The following is a 17,420-nucleotide window of genomic DNA, read 5'->3' on the forward strand; positions in this document are numbered from 1 at the left end:
AAAAGGGACTAGCAGCTCCTGCTTCAGCACCCCCTGGTGGCGACTGTGGAAACCAACAGGGCTGCACCAAACTCCAATGATGCCCTGTGGGAGTTCGAGGCACCGCTGCAACCCAGGGAGGATGCCATCTAGCATCCAGGGGAAGATACTGGGTTTCCCATGCTTGCTCCCCTGGAACATATGCTGCAGGGGTGTCCTAGCCGGGCATGGGCCTCGGCCACTCGTCACAACCTAATAATACCTGGGAGTGCAGCTGGATGATAAATTGGACTGGACTGCCAATACTGATTCTATGTGCAAGAGAGGACAGAGCCGACTATACTTCCTTAAAATGCTGGCGTCTTTCAACATTTGCAATAGGATGCTGCAGATGTTCTATCAGATGGTTGTGGGGAGCGCCCTCTTCTATGCAGTGGTGTGCTAGGTAGGCAGCATAAAGAAGAAGGACGCCTCATGCCTGGACAAACTGGTAAGGAAGGCAGCCTTTATCGTAGGCATGGGGCTGGACAGTTTGACATCTGTGGCAGAGTGACGGTCGCTGAGCAGGCTCCTGTCAATCATGGAGAATCCACTATATCCACTGAACAGTATCATCTCCAGATAGAAGAGCAGCTTCAGCGACAGATTGCTGTCACTGTCCTGCTCCACTGACAGACTGAGGAGATTGTTCCTCCCGCACACCATGCGACTCTTCAATTCCAAAGGAGGGGTAAACATTAACACTTTACACGATTATGGACTATCATACCTGCTTTGCACTCTCCACCTTGCATTTTTTAACTTGCACTGCACTTTTAATGCTCTTTTATTAATATTGTTTTTTATCAGTATGCTGCTACTGGAGTATGTGAATTTCCCCTTGGAGATTAATAAAGTATCTATCTATCTATCTATCTATCTATCTATCTATCTATCTATCTATCTATCTCTCTCTCTCAGAGTGGAGGCAGAACCTCTGCGTTTTTCCCAGTTGATTCTGGGGTGTGTCAGTGGTGTCTTCTTGCTCCTACTCTATTCAATGCTTGCATGGACCGGGTATTGGGCAAGGTCATGGGGGGCAGCAGCTCTGGGGCATCTATTGGTGAAGAAAGATTCACTGATCTTCACTTTGCCGACTATACTGTGATCTTCACAGAGTCAATGGAGGCTGTGATTAGGGCTCTCGAGAGACTGAGTGAGGAGTCTGACTGTTTGGGCTTGTGAGTTATTCCGGATAAAAAGCAAGGTCTAGGCCTTTAATAACCTCTTGGGCACAGCCATCAGCAGCGTGTTTGTTTGTGGGGAGAGTGTTGACCTTGTCGAGAGTTTTATCTTGGCAGTGAGATTCATATCCATGGTGACTCTTCCTATGAAGTCAGTAGATGGATTGAGAGAGCATGGGGGTCATGAGGTTTCTGGAAAGCGGTGTCAACTGGCCAAAGCTCAATGATAACATTAATGGACATTGTGAATTGCAGGGGGCACACCAGCAAACCCAAACGCACAAACAAACAACAAAGTCACATGTTCAAAGAAACATATTTTATTAAGCAATATACCTTTAAAGGGTTTTTATCACTTTATAAGTCAATCGCAATTCCTTTTCTTTCCTTCTTCACCTAAACTCCACTCAAAGCAAGTCTTGCACATCTCCTCCTGCCTGTGACCTCCAGATGAGGCAGAGTGGCTGCCTTTAAACCTGAATCCTGAAGTAAATCCGCTGCAGCACGATTGCCACCTGGAGACACTTCTGATTCTGGAACAGGGGAAGCCTTCTTGCAGCAGCTCCACCTAGCATCATCCCAACAGGGCTTCCCAGCAAAACTATAACTCCAGTGAAACTCTGCGGGTGTCCAAACTGGAGCCATACTTGAGGGTTACTGCCATCCAGTGTACTGAGGGAACACATAATCCTGGTAGGCAGTCTCCCTTGATCCTTCCCTCATAATGGTCTCCGAACTGGGAAAAGTATCACTATCCAACCTGGTCAGTGTCCCTGTCCATCCAGATCTTTCTTTTATCACGTGGTGGATGGTCCCTTGCCTGTTTTGTCTTCTATGACAACATATATTGTTAGGATTATTAGGATTCTTTAATGTGAATCTGTTTAGAATTGATTTTTTCCTATTTATTAACTTAATCTGTATTTTTGCATGAGTACATTTTAAAAATTGTAAAGTTTGTAAAGGCATTTAACCATAAATTTGTAATATCACTCAGTTAAGAACATAATTCCATAACAGACTGAACTGAATTAATCAGATTACCTCATATATACAGTATATATGACTTTTGTTGAAAAATGAGTAACCACAGCAAGAAGGGTTGTGCCCCTCGTAATAATGAAAACAGAAACAAAGAAATAAAACAATAATAACGGCCAATGACCATACGGGTCATCATGAATACAAAGAAAGACAGTTAGTTGCTATTAAAGGGTCATAGTAAAGTTTTGGATGCTGGTTCCACAACTGATCATTATAAACTTCAGGTATTGTCAATCATTATATCCTGTTCAAGGTGGAATGGGCCCTTTTCACCTATGATCTTTTTTAGATCTCTAGACCACCATTGGTTACGTGGTTTGTGGATGGTGGAAAATTCCTATAACAAGGGTGACACTGTAATATCCAAGCAGGATATTGTCCCCTAACACATTAATCCCAGAGTGCCTGGTGCCCACTGCAATATCATGTTCAAAAGCAAGTTAATTCTTTAGGTTTCTATGTTCTCTCTCTCAATATAGATGATGTCTGCCGGCACCTGTCTACTTGCTTTGATTATTATTGAATTAACAGAGTATGTTCTCTTTCTGATTAGACAGTCAATTCAGCAGCCAATCATTACTCTATATTGAAATTACACCATAAAGTCTCAATCTATCTATCCATTTTCTAAACCTATCTATCCTGAGCAGGGTTGCAGGGAAGTTAAATCCTATCACATTAAAGACTGGATACACTGCAAGAATATTCCCTGGCAAGCTGCCAATCCATTGCAGTAGATTCAATACTGTGCTGCCTAATAAAAAACATTTTTCTTGATCCTGGATTTATAGGCTATGCAGGACTCCTCTATTCCATTTGAACTGTAATGTAAGTGTCAGTGGACTGGAGACTGAAGTCACCGCAAAAATCTGGGAAAAAGAAGAATGTATGCTCCAGCAGGGATGGCACATGTCAGCACATCAGGACAGAGGGAAGTTATCCAATCTTGAAATGTTATGCCCTGTATTGTTGCCCTGGAAGACCTACTAACATGTACATTCAGAAAGGAGAATCAGGAGGGAAATTAAGCGCAGCTCCCAGCCCATGCCCATTGTGCCCATACATTAAGACGGCTTGAATTCAGGGTGTAAACAGGGGATAGTCTCCAAGGGTAAAAGAAGGAAGGCAAACCCTCAGATGTCAAGGATTCCTGAAACTCTTCACAAAAAGACAGGAAGGGTTGAAAGAACAGTGATAGGGTTTCCTTATTAAAAGTTATGGAGCAAGAAGGCTGTGGATTTCCTCTGGGTACTCCGGTTTCCTCCCACAGTCCAAAAATATGTAGGCTAGGTGCATTGGCGGTTCTAAATTGTCCCTAGTGTGTACTTGGTGAGTGTGTGCCCTGCGGTGGGCTGGCGCCCTGCGTGTTGGCTGGGATTGGCTCCAGCAGACCCCCGTGACCCTGTAGTTAGGATATACGTATATATATGGATGGAGCAAGAAGGCTGGTCTTTAGACAAAATTCTTTAAGCAAAGGCTAACCCAGTTCAGTTAGAATGTTTTACATTTGTTACTTTATGCTCTCCTTTGGCACATCTCCACTTTTTGTGTGCTTGGATGAAAAAAAAAACCCTTTCTTAAAAAGATACTGTGTTTGGTTCCCTTTGCGATGGGTTAAGACCCATAAAGATGCAATCTTGTCAGACCAAATAATGTGGACTTGCCTCTGCTGGCTTGACACCTTTTTTTATTCTTTTTAACTAAAAACCCTTTTCCTGCATTCCATTCTTTCTCAGCAGTTAAAGCAAAAGATCATATGAGAGTGAAAATTGTAGATTTACGAAAATCTTCATTTGATTTCAGGAAATTTCTACAAGGCTGCTTTCCTTCCACAGGTGCACTGCAAATATACATGTTGCATTAATTATTCAGTGATATTTGTTCATAACTCTAGGGCACTTGCAGGCATTGTAGTTGATATGGTAATTATTTTGTCCTCCATGCACCATTTTGTATATGTAAAAAGCAGACTGCTTTGCATGTGTTTTATTTTAATATATCAAGTATATTGTAATCTTGACACTCAAGTTCCAAATTTCCCAAATTAAAAATCTGTTTTTTTGCTATTCATATGACAACAGAGCTGTATAAATATTCATTTTTTGTGAAAAATTGTTGACAATGCAGGTATTTACTGCAGATATAGAGCACTCATTTTATTGTTGTTGTAAATTCAATGCACTAACCATAGTGTAAATAAATCTAACCTTTAAAAAAATATTCTTTAAATATATTTCTATGAAATGAGATACTGAAATGTTTTCGCTTTTCCTCTAGCTAGTAATTGATTTTTTTTTAAATCTGTTAGCCTTGCCTGGAAGCAAGATTTTTTTAATTTGTTAAGTTCAATACCATGAAAAATCCATCCAACAGTCGTCTGAACCCACTTATTTTTAATGCAGGACTACGGGAGACTGGTGCCAATTTCAGCGGCACTAATCAACCCTGGATAGTTTGAAAAATCAAACAGCCAGGTTGTTTTTAGAAACCATTCAAAATATGTTTCGATTATGAGATTTTAAATGTGAAATATTTTTACAGCTTTTACCAGGTGCCTTAAATTATTTAGTATATACAATGGCAAAATAGCACCTCAGATCTTAATCTATGATCTTTATAAAGGCACAAATGATTAGTGAATTAGCTTGTAAAATGATATGTACTGATCAAGTATTCATATATTTAGCATACTGTGATTTAAGACATGAGTGGTGTTGCACATGAGCACAGTGGTTAGCATTGCCTCCTCATAAATCCAATGGCTCCGGTTTAAATCATACCCCATTCCATTCACAGTCTGTGTGGAGTCTACATGTTTTCGTTTTGACTCTTTGGTTTTCCTCCCACTTTCCAAAGATTGTTAAGGTTAGGTTGTCTAGCGATTGTACATTGGTCCAGTGTGAGTGACTGTTGGTAAATGAGTTTGTGAGGACGATAATGGGTTTGTCTCCATCCAGAGTTGATTCCTTCCTCTTCATCTGATGCTGTCAGGTTGCAGGTTTTTATTATCCCACATTTGAAAAAATGTGGAAAATCAATGAACGATTTAACATAAAATATATTTGTTTTTTATAATCTACTAGCTCTGCTCACATAGTAGTGAAGCAGGACAGTGAGGAGGGCCCTGCCTGGCTCCCCACTCCTGATGTCCACGCTTCCCCCTTTCCTCGGCCCACAGCCTCTGTCTCGGAATAGCACAAATAAATTGCCCCTGCAAGCAAACTCCAATTCGTAGCACAATGAGAGAAGTCAGAAAATCAACCAGAATTTTCAAGAAAATTAGAGAAAAAAACCTGATCTAAATCCATTAAGTAGTTCTCTCGTTTGCTAGCTAATCAGAGGGAAGGAATGCCCCGAGACTGGCGTGTGAATGAGGAGGGCCCCGCCCCTCTCCCCTCGACCTACTGCTTGTCTCTCAGAGCCACGCAAATAAATTAGTACCACAAGCAAACTATGAAACAAAGCAAAATGAGAGAAGTCACAAAATCAATCTGAATGTTCAAACAAATTTTCTATTGAAAATAGAAAAAAACTAAATCTAAATCCGTTAAGTAGTTCTCTCGTGAAAAGCAGACAGACAGACAGACGTTGGATTTTATGTATACATACAGCAGATGTTATCTTGCAATTACGTCATCAAGTTTGAACTACTAGACAAGATGTGTCAGGCTTAGCTCAGATAATTTTAAAAGTTGAGAGCTGGTTGTTTATAAGACATGGTAACTTGGCTTTAAATTCATTTAGTAAATGTTACCCACATTTTTCCAAAGAATGTTGCAAGTAATTGAGATGATTGCAGATAGTGCAATCACTTTTCCTGATGCCAATGCAGCAAATAAATTATTAGAGTGGGGTTCCTTCTAAAGACATGAAAGTTAGATGGACTGACGATTCTAAATTGTCCCTAGTTGGTGTGGGTGTGTGTTTATGCGACTGTGAACCTGTCCACAGGAACCTGCTCAGGATTAAGGAGGATTAGAAAATGGTGGGGCATTTAAACCAAATGATCCAATTAGTGAACCAATAGATCTATGAAAATTATTTATATTTACATTACATCAGATTGTGGTTTTGCTTGTTGATGATGAGGAACATCGTGAAAATGTAAAAGAGACCTTGTACTGAAGATTTTAAATAAATTGTGATAAAACAATATGCTGATACATTGTGAAAATGTATAGTTCTGTAAACATTAAGAATATAGGATGTTTTACCAGACAGAAGATCATTCACTCAATTGATTGATTACCTAATCACCAAGCTCTCCCAGTGTTTCATCCGGTTACTTTTAGGAAACTGTCAAGGGTTCATTTTCAATAGCTCAATAGTTTTTTTGTAGAATCCCTTGACCCTTTGTGCCCAGTAAGAGCAAAGGTGTGGATTTAAAATCTTTTGTCATTATTACACTAGATTTAACAGGTTACTGTGAAGCAATTTAGAATGTGCCTTGAAAATTATCATCTTATAACCAATTTACCTTGTGAGAGGCAGAGGCAGCTGGTAACAAGCAGGTCAGCTCATACTTCCCTGCTTCCAGCTGCAGATTCCAGTTCTTCTTGGGTAACTCCAAGGTGTTCCGAAGCAATTCTTCTCTGAGGCGTTCCTGAATTGCTATACTTCTCACTCTATCACAGAGTGTCAGCCCAAACACCTTCTGAAGAAACCTCATTTCTGCTGCTTGCCCATAGATCATAAATCTATGTTAGAACAGGGATGCAGCTTGACTAGTAAACCAAGAGTTTACTAGTCTTCAGGCTCAGCTTGACTCACCACCATGCACTGGTAAAGTGCCTGCATTCACATAGGGAATGAATAGCATGGAAAAGCGGCCCTGTTACCTTACTTTCATGCAGCACCTCCCACAGCACATGCTGAGGGACATGGTCTAATGCTTTCCCAGATCTACAAAACACATGTATACAGGGTTATCATACTCCCATGTACTCTCCAGCAACTGTGCCAGGGAGAAGTGCTGGTCTACTGTTCTATGTGTTGAAGTGAGTAGGGGTCTATGGCACTGTGGGTGTACCTGACTATGGAACTGTGTGGCTGCAGGGTGTCTGGTGTAGAGGCTAGCTGATTGCTTGTTAATATACAGGCCTGATTAGCTCAGCTGTTCAATTTGCTCCTAAGGAAGATATACAAGGAGAATGGGGGAAGACAAAGAGAAGGATGAACAAGAGGAGAGATTGAGGAATTATGGAGAAGAAAAGGTGAAAGAACAAAATCAGTTAAGAGCCAGTGTTATGAGATGGCAGTAAAGTTGTCAGCAGAAACCCCACAGTGGGGCTGCATGAGATGCACTCTGGGGTGGACCAAATTGCTCCTACTGCACAGTGGGAGCAGAAGTGATTGTGAGGCTCCTAGGAATACCGTAAATGCATTTTATTTGTTTGTTGGTGAATCAAATCCACAAAGAACTTTCCAGCAGTCTTGTTGTTGTGTGCCCTCATTTGCTCTTGTTCATTTCGGTTTATGACTATCAACGACTCAAGAGGAGTTGTTCAAGAGGAGAATACCAGCTGCGGGCAGCACAGACATCACAAACCATGCCAGCATTTTGTACTGTCCGGGTTTCCCACAGCTTTCACATGCACACAGCACACAGGCCCTGGATAAAACGTCACACTAAAACCATAAATTAAGGAATTAAACTCCCCCTTGTCTTACCACATTCCACAACCATCAGATGGATTCTTATCTCCAGCACCCTTTCATATGCTTCACCAGGGAGGCTGAGGAGTGTGATCCCTCTCTGTTTGCAATACACCCTCTGGTTACCTTTTTTAAATATGCGGACTGCCACACCAGTCTGTCATTCCAAGAATGTTTTGCATGCCTTCCATGCAACATTGAACAGACACATTAACCATGTCATCCCAACAATGTCTTTGAACATCTCCAGTCAGATCTTCCACCCCCAAAACCTTATCACCATGGAGTCTTTGCACCATGTTGTGATGTGAGATTTTACATATAACTTTATAAATATTTTGTATGTCTTTATTTATAATTTAGGCAAACCAAGTGGTGAGAGGTATTCATGTTTGCCTTCCCCCATCCCCCTTTTTACGACTGTCTCTTTGTAATTTTATGACAGGATTTGGGGTAATGTGTCTTAAACCAGTTTGATCTCCCACACAAAGCCAGGTTAGCTTAACATATGGTCTTGGGGGGGGGTTGAGGTGTTAAATGTACTATTTCTCTCATTGGTCTGAGATATGGCTGTTTGGAATTGGCTTGTCTCAGAGGCCTTTAAGTACCATGATGTCCTATTGGTTCTAGGAATTGGAGAGAACATCTATAAATGTACTTGCTCAACCACATTCTCTCTCTCTCTGACTGATCCACATATGATGAAGAAGACAACACATTGAAGAGCACAGCTCAGCAGCCATATTGAACAGACATGTGGCTGAAAGCTGAGCACCAACGATGCCTTAACTAGAGACATTTTAAGTAACTGCAAGTCTGTGTGCCACCTGAATTACACATCACCATTTTATCAGGTTGTATGGTTGCCAATATTCAAATGTACTTTGCATTTTGTTATTATTTATGAATATTATCAGTAATACATTATTTTATGTGTAACTTAACTCCTGCTTGTCTTTTTACTACATCTAATTGCCTGAGGTTATAGATATAGAAGGGAAGGTGGGGTTAAGTTATATACCGTGGTAAGTCTGTGAGATTAGGCATTCTAAGGCTACATATTAATACAATAGGGGAAAGTAGAGCAATATATATATTACTCTACCAAGATAAAACACACCATCATACTGACTTTGGCAGCAGTGATGGGACACCCCATCAGACACATCCATTGCTGTCTCCTGGTAGAAGGGCATATCCAGGATGTATTGGACAGTTTGCCATAACCGCATCAAAGCCATCCAATTGTCTTTCTCCATGCCTTCTAAATTCCTCCCATGCTTGAGCTTTTTTTTCCACAACTACTGTACATGTGTAGCAGTTCCCTAAGCCTGTTAATACCTCTCAACTGAGTTTGAAGATCCAACAGAGGACATTACCCTGAAAGTCACCTTCTTTAGTTTGAAAGTTTCCCTCACCTCTGGTCTCCACCAATGTGTTCTATGGTTGCCAACATGCCCTAATTGCCTTTAGACGACTAAAAAGCCACTTCCACAACTTAGGACTTGAATAAGTTTCAGCAATGTCTTTAACCTCACTCTACACATGGAAGAAGTTCTTTAGTAAGTAGGAGATGAACTCATCACAAATGGAAGCATCAGTCAAACAGTTCCAGAAAACCCTAACTGTTCTTCTAGGTTTGCCTGGACTATCCAGCCTACATTTCCTGCTTCAAATCTAGCTCAATACCAAGTACTGATCAGCTGACAACACTGCCTCCTCTTCACCCAACTGTCTGAAACATATGGCCTTATGTCAGATGACACAACTACAAAGTCTGTCATCAACATTTAAATCAAGGGGCTGTGGTATCAGGTATACTTGTGAGCCTCCTTGTGTTAAAACATGGTGTTTGTTATGGATAATTTACTGTATGTCTAGCACAGAAATCTAACAACAACTCACCATTTTGTTCATATTGCTAGACTGTTCCTCCCAATCACACTCTTCCACGTATCTCCATCATTCCAGACATGAGCATTGAAGTCACCCTGTAAGACTACCAATTCAGTTGGTGGCACTCTTTCAAGCATTTTACCCACCTTTTCTAGGAAGGCTGAATACTAAAAACACCTGTCTGGTACATTTTCACAAACAACATTTAGAGTTTTACTTTCGCATACATTGAGACAGCTCTATCGTTCACCAGAGAAAACACAAATTGCACAGCCCCCAGCTAGGAACTTATGAGTATTCCTACACCTGCCCACGGTCTTTCACAAATGGGCACTCCAGCGTAGGAGAGAGAGAGTGAGAGAGAGAGAGACTGCCCCAGATAAAGTTTGGTTCTGAGCCCATGTTATGTGTTGAGGTGATACCAACTATATCTTGCTGGTATTTCTCCACCTCTTGCACCAGCTCAGGCTCCTTCCCTTGCAGATAGTTCATGTTTCTAAGTTCCCAACCCAGTCTTCATTGTCAGGATCTAGACCATCTAGGGGTTTCCTGCCTGTACCTGCCACTAAACTGGTATTGCACCTTGCCCTTACCCTTTGTCTTGGAATTAAGGGAGCCCACAAGATACAGTAGGTCCACATTGTTATTTCAGGCTGAGCTCAGTCACGTTATGTGGGTTGTCCAATGACCAGGCACTCAACAGCAAATGCCATCCTCAGGCCTGGCTCCAGAAGTGGGTCCTGGTAACACTATCCTAGGCTGGGTACATTGTTTTTCATCTTGTACCTTCACGAAGGTCATTGTGAAGCACTCTTTGTCTGACTAGAAATATAAAGTTCACTAAAGTGCACTCTCCCCACCACCACATCAAGAAGGTGGTCCAGGGTGGGATAGAACATTTACTACAGTTTTAATCACTACAGTTTGTATGATTGGTCTATAGTGCTTAGAGGCACTTTCTCTAGCTTCTTTTCAGAATTTCTTGGCCACTGTCTTACTATTGTGCTCTTGGACTTTTCATTTTCAGGACAAAAGTAAGGCAGTAATGGTGCCCATAACTGGCAATTCCATAGTTTAGAATGTTAGGGTTCCTAACTAGGAAAACCCAGTTCTGCAATTTTCTAGGGCTTCTGATGTTTAAGCTGATCTTGATAATGATGAGTGGTTAAATTTCTGATGGATGTCACCATGTATTACAGTCATTTTAAGTAATTTAAGATATTTAAGAGGCACTTCATATTAATGCATGCCCAAGCTAAAAGAAAATGTCAGAAATGTAATTTATAGGTGGCATTTCTTCAACTGCCTGTTAGAAACCTGGACTACATCAACAATATAAAAAATTATGAACATTTGGGATAATTGCTGGAATGCACCTTTTCAGAAAGATGGTTTCAGCCATACCTTTGATGCGTCTTCTATCCTCAAATGTGGCAACAAAACTGTCTAGTTTACCATTATGCATGATCCAGATTTTAGCTCTCTGATTGTTTTATTTTCATAAATAACATAATGGAAGCAGAGAAGTGACTTTAAACTATGAACTTTGAATATCTCTAAAGTGATGTATCCCTGGAGTTTCTAATACTAGAAATTAACTTCTTTAATATTTGAGCTGCAATGATTTGGTCTACTACTGTTTCTAAGTAAAATCATGATGGAGTAGGTTTAAATTTAGCCTTATGGCTGTCACATAAATTGATGCCTTCCTGCTCCACTGCACAAAATGAGCAGTAGATAATTAAATTAAGACGTGTATCTAGTTGAGACTAAATTCATGGTAACAGACCAGAAAAGCAAAGTATAACTGCTAGTGACAACAGCTCTGCTTTTGGCATTCAATGAGACATTGTGTGCCCCATTTAAATCACTTCTTATTCACATTGAATATGTCAGAATATCTGGACTAAAAATGGTTTCTTATAGAAAAAAGCCTAGATTAATTGCATAATTTGATTTAAATATTTAAAAAAATCTGTTATCTTAGTGGGCGGCACGGTGGCGCAGTGGTAGCACTGCTGCCTTGCAGTTAGGAGACCTGGGTTCTCTTCCTGGGTCCTCCCTGTGTGGAGTTTGCATGTTCTCCCACAATCCAAAGACATGCAGGTTAGGTGAATTGGCGATTCTAAATTGTCCCTATTGTGTGCCCTGCAGTGGGCTGGTGCCCTTCCTGGGGTTTGTTTCCTGCCTTGCGTCCTGGGATTGGCTCCTGTGACCCTGTAGTTAGGATATAATGGGTTGGATGATTGGTGTTATCTTAGATATTGAGTTTCAATTAATGTTTCTTTTAACAAAATGTATATCCATGAAAAAAATATTTTTCATTTTTTTTTAATATTACATATTTTTCCCATTTCCTGTTGTTGGATCCTCAACCACAAAACTCTTGCATCATATAAAACTGACCTTGAGTAACCAAAAAATAGAAACCTATACCTACTATTTCTTTAATTTATTTAAAAAAGTTATCCCACATGAAAATATGAATTCCTCCTTAGACATTAACTGGTTATGCCATCTTTTGCAGCACTGCAATTTCCAAATCTTACATATCAATCTCTCACATTGCTTTTCAAGATTTGTTTCACACTCCTCCTTGCAAAACTGATTTAAATCAATGACATTTGTAGGGTTTTGGGCATAAACTGCTCATGTCAAATAAGACCCATGATTTTAACAAGGTCTGACTTTGACTTTCTGTGATATGTTTTGGATGTTGTCTTAATGTATGATGAAGTCTTCAGCTCATTGATGGATAGACTCATGGTTTTTTCAATGATGGCAAGCTGTGCAGATCTGGATGCAGAAAATCATCCCACACCATGACCCTACTGCCACCATGCCTAAGCATTTTTATGAGATACCTGCTGTTGAATTTAAATCTTGTTTTTCCACAGACATAACAAGGTATATGTCAGTCAATGTCAGAACATGTCAATGTTCTTCACTTTTGAATCATTATGAATAAATGTTGCTGCAGGACTCTCGAGGATAAATCAGGCAGGTACATAAAGGCAAACTAGAAGCAAGTGATCTTGATCTTCTTACTGAACAGTGCTTTCCACTGTGCTCCTTTCCATGAATGCCACTTTTTTGGACAGGCACTAGAATATCTTAACTTTCAACAAACCAAAAAAGATACATGGATAGCATGCTTTCATTTTTAATCAAATGATTTAATTTTTTTTTCAAAGTAATACAAAAGCAGTCCGCTGAAAACCATGATAAATGTCCTTCAGCATAAAAAGTAAAACACCGCAAAATAAAAATATTTGTACATTTGTAATGAGGCATGACATTGTATTATTAGTGGAGAAGATACTGCAATCAGAGGAAAAACATTTTCTGTAACTCAAAAAATATTAGCATATGTGATATTTTGATGGCACTGTAGGATTTTCTTGGTTTACATATTTAAATATGGGTCACTTGATTGCCTGGTAGTCTCTGGAGTCCTAACTTTGAACTTTTGCCTCAAAGACAGCTTCTTCCCATTTTTCAATGACATGCAGGTAACATTGAAAAGCAACACTAAACTTAATTTAATTAATTTGGCTGATGCCTTTATTCAAGGCATCTGACAACATTTGAGGTACAACTGGTTACATTTCTTTTCCCAACTGGGGCATAGGCAGGTGAAATTATTTGCTCATAGTCACACTGTGCCAGTAGGAGGGTTTGAACCCCAAACCTCAGGGTCTGAAGACCTTAACCACTACACTGCCTATAATAAACTTGCTGAGTATGAATGAGTGTGGCCTGAGTTGGACTTCCAAAGTCTGGTCTTGATTTGCAGCAGATTTGCTGTCAGTACAGGCACGGATGAATAGATATCAGATTTCCTTCCAATCAGGGACAGCAACTCAGCTTTCCGAGAGTCTGTCAAATCATCACCAATAGCTACTTCAGTCTGAGAGATTGCAGCTCAACAATAAGCCAATAGCTTGCTGTTTCAGAAAGTGAATGAATGGTTGGATGGAGAGAATATGTGTCAAACTATTTTTATTGAAATTACATTTTTGTTTCTTTTTTAAATATTTTATTTATCTGGATATAAGACATTATAACAAAGTCAATGCCATTCACGTATTGTAGATAAGACTAAGATATACGTCATAATAATTGTGAAAAGAAATCAGCATTCAACTCCACAGATCAAAGAGATAAGCATAAAAAAGAGCTCCATGCAGTATAAAGTAGATGTCTGTAAAATGTAAAACAGCCAGTGGGGTAAAAGGTTAAGTGCAAGCCTGGCATGTTTACTTCAGAATTATATTAATGAGTTATTTGCAACATCCAGGGATGTTTTGAACAAATCATTGTAAAGAGAATTAGATTTTTTTTTTTGACATTATTTTCCAAATGAGTTATAGAAGGTCATTTAGGATTCTACTAGTTTTTGTGCAAGTATTTTGATATAGGAAATTATAACTGACTTTTCATAGCACACTTTTGAGACAGCTGGTATTGATCCATATACTGCTGGTAGGGTGATAAAAGTGATTTTGGAAGCAAAGGCTATCTGAGACATATTAAAAATGTTTTTCCCAAAATGCTGTAAGTGTAGGGTATTCCCAAACATGTGACCTAGTTACACAGGTACCTGATGACATCACTCACAAGTTAAATCTTGTCCTGGGTACATTTTAGGCAGTTTAAAATGAGATACAGTGTATGTGATCAATGAAAAGTCCTTAGCTGAATTATGTTGTGCTTGGAGCATTTTGAGGTAGAATTTACTTTATGAAGAGATGAATTTCATTCATTTCTAGAGGTGAAAGATCCCTCTCGTTTTTATACAACTTGGTGATGTTTCCTGAATCTTCAGCTACATTGGCTACTTGCCAGCATCGCCCAAGGAAAAGAATAAAGTGCAGAAAGAAATTTGTTTGTCAAATTTGCTAATTTGTAAAGAAAGGAAAATATTTGTATCTGGAAGTTTAAAATTGTAGCATAATGATTCAAGTAATGCATATGCATTATTAATATTTAGGTTTCTACCTTTTGCAATGTTTTTCATTATACTGCACGTTATGTATGCTGCCCTTTGGCACCGATTCTGTTCATAACTTTTATGGACAGAATTTCTAAGCGCAGCCAGGGTGTTGACAGTGTCCGGTTTGGTGGACTCAGGATTGGGTCATTGCTTTTTGCAGATGATATTGTCCTATTTGCTCCATCAGGCCGTGATCTTCAGCTCTCTCTGGATTGGTTCGCAGCTGAGTGTGAAGCGGCTGGGATGGGAATCAGCACCTCCAAATCTGAGACTGTGGTCCTCAGCCGAGAAAGGGTGGAGTTCCCTCTCAGGATTGGGAGTGAGATCCTGCCCCAAGTGGAAGACTTCAAGTATCTCGGGGTCTTGTTCACGAGTGAGGGAAGAATGGAGCGTGAGATCAACAGGCCGATCGGAGTGGCATCCGACAGCAGTGATGTGGGCTCTGCATCGGTCTGTCATGGTGAAAAAGGAGGTGAGCCATAAGGCAAAGCTCTCAATTTACCAGTCGATCTACGTTCCTACCCTCACCTATGGTCATGAGCTACGGGTAGTTACCAAAAGAACGAGATCGCGAATACAAGTGGCTGAAATGAGTTTTCCTCCGCAGGGTGTCTGGGTTTTCCCTTAAAGATAAGGTGAGAAGCAAAGTCATCCTGGGGGGGCGCAGACTAGAGCCGCTGCTCCTCTGCATCAACAGGAGTCAGATGAGGTGGCTCGGGCATCTGATCAGGATGCCTCCTGGATGCCTCCCTGGTGAAGTGTTCCAGTCACGTCCAACAGTGAGGAGGCTCTGGGGAAGACTCAGGACACGCTGGAGGGACTATGTCTCCCGGCTGGCCTGGGAACGCCTCGGGATTCCCCCAGAAGAGGTAGAAGAAGTGGCCGAGGAGAGGGAAGTCAGGGCATCTCTGCTCAAGGTGCTGCCCCCGCGACCCAATCTCGGATAAGCGGAAGAGAATGGATGGATGGATGGATGGATGGATTGATGTTAAGGAAAGCTGAAATACCTGATTTCCATGTATTGTGTCAATTGTGTATTCCTTAACATGTGGCATACATGTTTGTATTCTTCATGTTGATATTAGGAATTTCCAGATGGTTTAACATTAATATCATTTCACTTTTAACCAAAAACTGTAATTACCATTTCAGTGCTACAAAGAAGCAAGGCCTATATTTTGCCCACAAGTTATTTTAAATGCACATAGTGACCAAGCCAACAATCAAGCCCAGGTCCCTGGAATTTTGAGGTAGCAAAACTATTCAGTATTCAATATACCATCATGTTTCCCAGTACAAAAAGTATGGCATAATACTTTTAAATGTTTATCCTTTTGCAGAAGAATAATGAAAAAGCCATTCTGTAAGTTCTATGGTGCTCTCATATACAATTAAATGCTAAACAACTATTGATCTATCTGTTTCCTAATTTACTTATCTGGCTCAGAGTTGCACTTTTAATTAAAAAGGCTTACACAATCAATCAAGCAATATTTAGTTTTTATACTAGCATTCACAGAATACACAATCACAAGGCTCTCTGCAATGCAAATAAGGAAACATTTCAAAATAAAAATAAGCTAGTGGGCTATCCCCTGCTCGCTTCGCTCACCAACAACCCCCCCATCCCTTATCCCAAATGACTCCCCTGCCGGCCTGCGCTATGCACCAGCCACTTTGCGTCTCTGCCGCTCGCGTTGTGAAGAGGGGGGCTGAACGCATCCCAAGGAGACACAGTCACTCCTCTGAAACCCCCACTTAAACAGTGATACAATGGGAAACAAATACAGTTTTTTTTATCTCCTCTTTTCTTGATAAACTGCTGGATTACTGCTGCTGCCGTTCCACATGATCTGCATCTTGTGTAGTGCTTCGAACATTTAAAAGCCTGTACAGCAGCTGCCCTTTTGTCTCACTGCCTTGTCTCTCTTCTCCCCCAGACATCCTCGGCTCCTATTAGGGGTCCTGCTCCCAAGGCATGCCCCTATGAAGAGGAAGATTTTCTATTCTTTTAATTGAGAGACGGAACTGTCCCCTCTGACTACACACAGAGCTTGATTCACTCCTGAAAGAGACTTATGTTTGTTTGAAGTGTCTGAATAACATTTCTGTCTTTAAAATCTCCTGTGTATCTGTGCAACTCTGTGTCCCATTCATGACAACGTATGGGAATTTCACTTTCATCAAACAACAAATCTATTAATTCTCCCGGATACGCCTCTTCATTGGGAAGAAACACTACTTTTCCTTGATGGCAACACAAATTAGACGATTCACAATTCTCCAACTTAAAGTTTAAATCCAAACAATATATTCGATCTCTTTTCACTGTTGTTATTTCACCAAGTAATAATTTACATTTGTTTGCGCTAATGCGATCTTTACTATGATTTTTTGGAGACTTTCGAATTTTTGTACTTCCATCATATCTAACCTCCTCTGCATGTTTATCGTTCCAACATTTTTTAATTCTTTATGACGTTCTACTTTATCATTTACACTTTGTCTCACGGGATGTGAAAGTGTCTCTCTGAAAAAGTCTTGTCTCGTCCTGAGATTTTTTTATATAATAGTGAGATATAATAGTGTTGCATGGCAAGGATCAACCCAAGCCAGAGCATTATACC

The sequence above is a fragment of the Polypterus senegalus genome, chromosome 5 (assembly GCF_016835505.1).
Source record: "Polypterus senegalus isolate Bchr_013 chromosome 5, ASM1683550v1, whole genome shotgun sequence".
NCBI lineage: Eukaryota > Metazoa > Chordata > Cladistia > Polypteriformes > Polypteridae > Polypterus > Polypterus senegalus.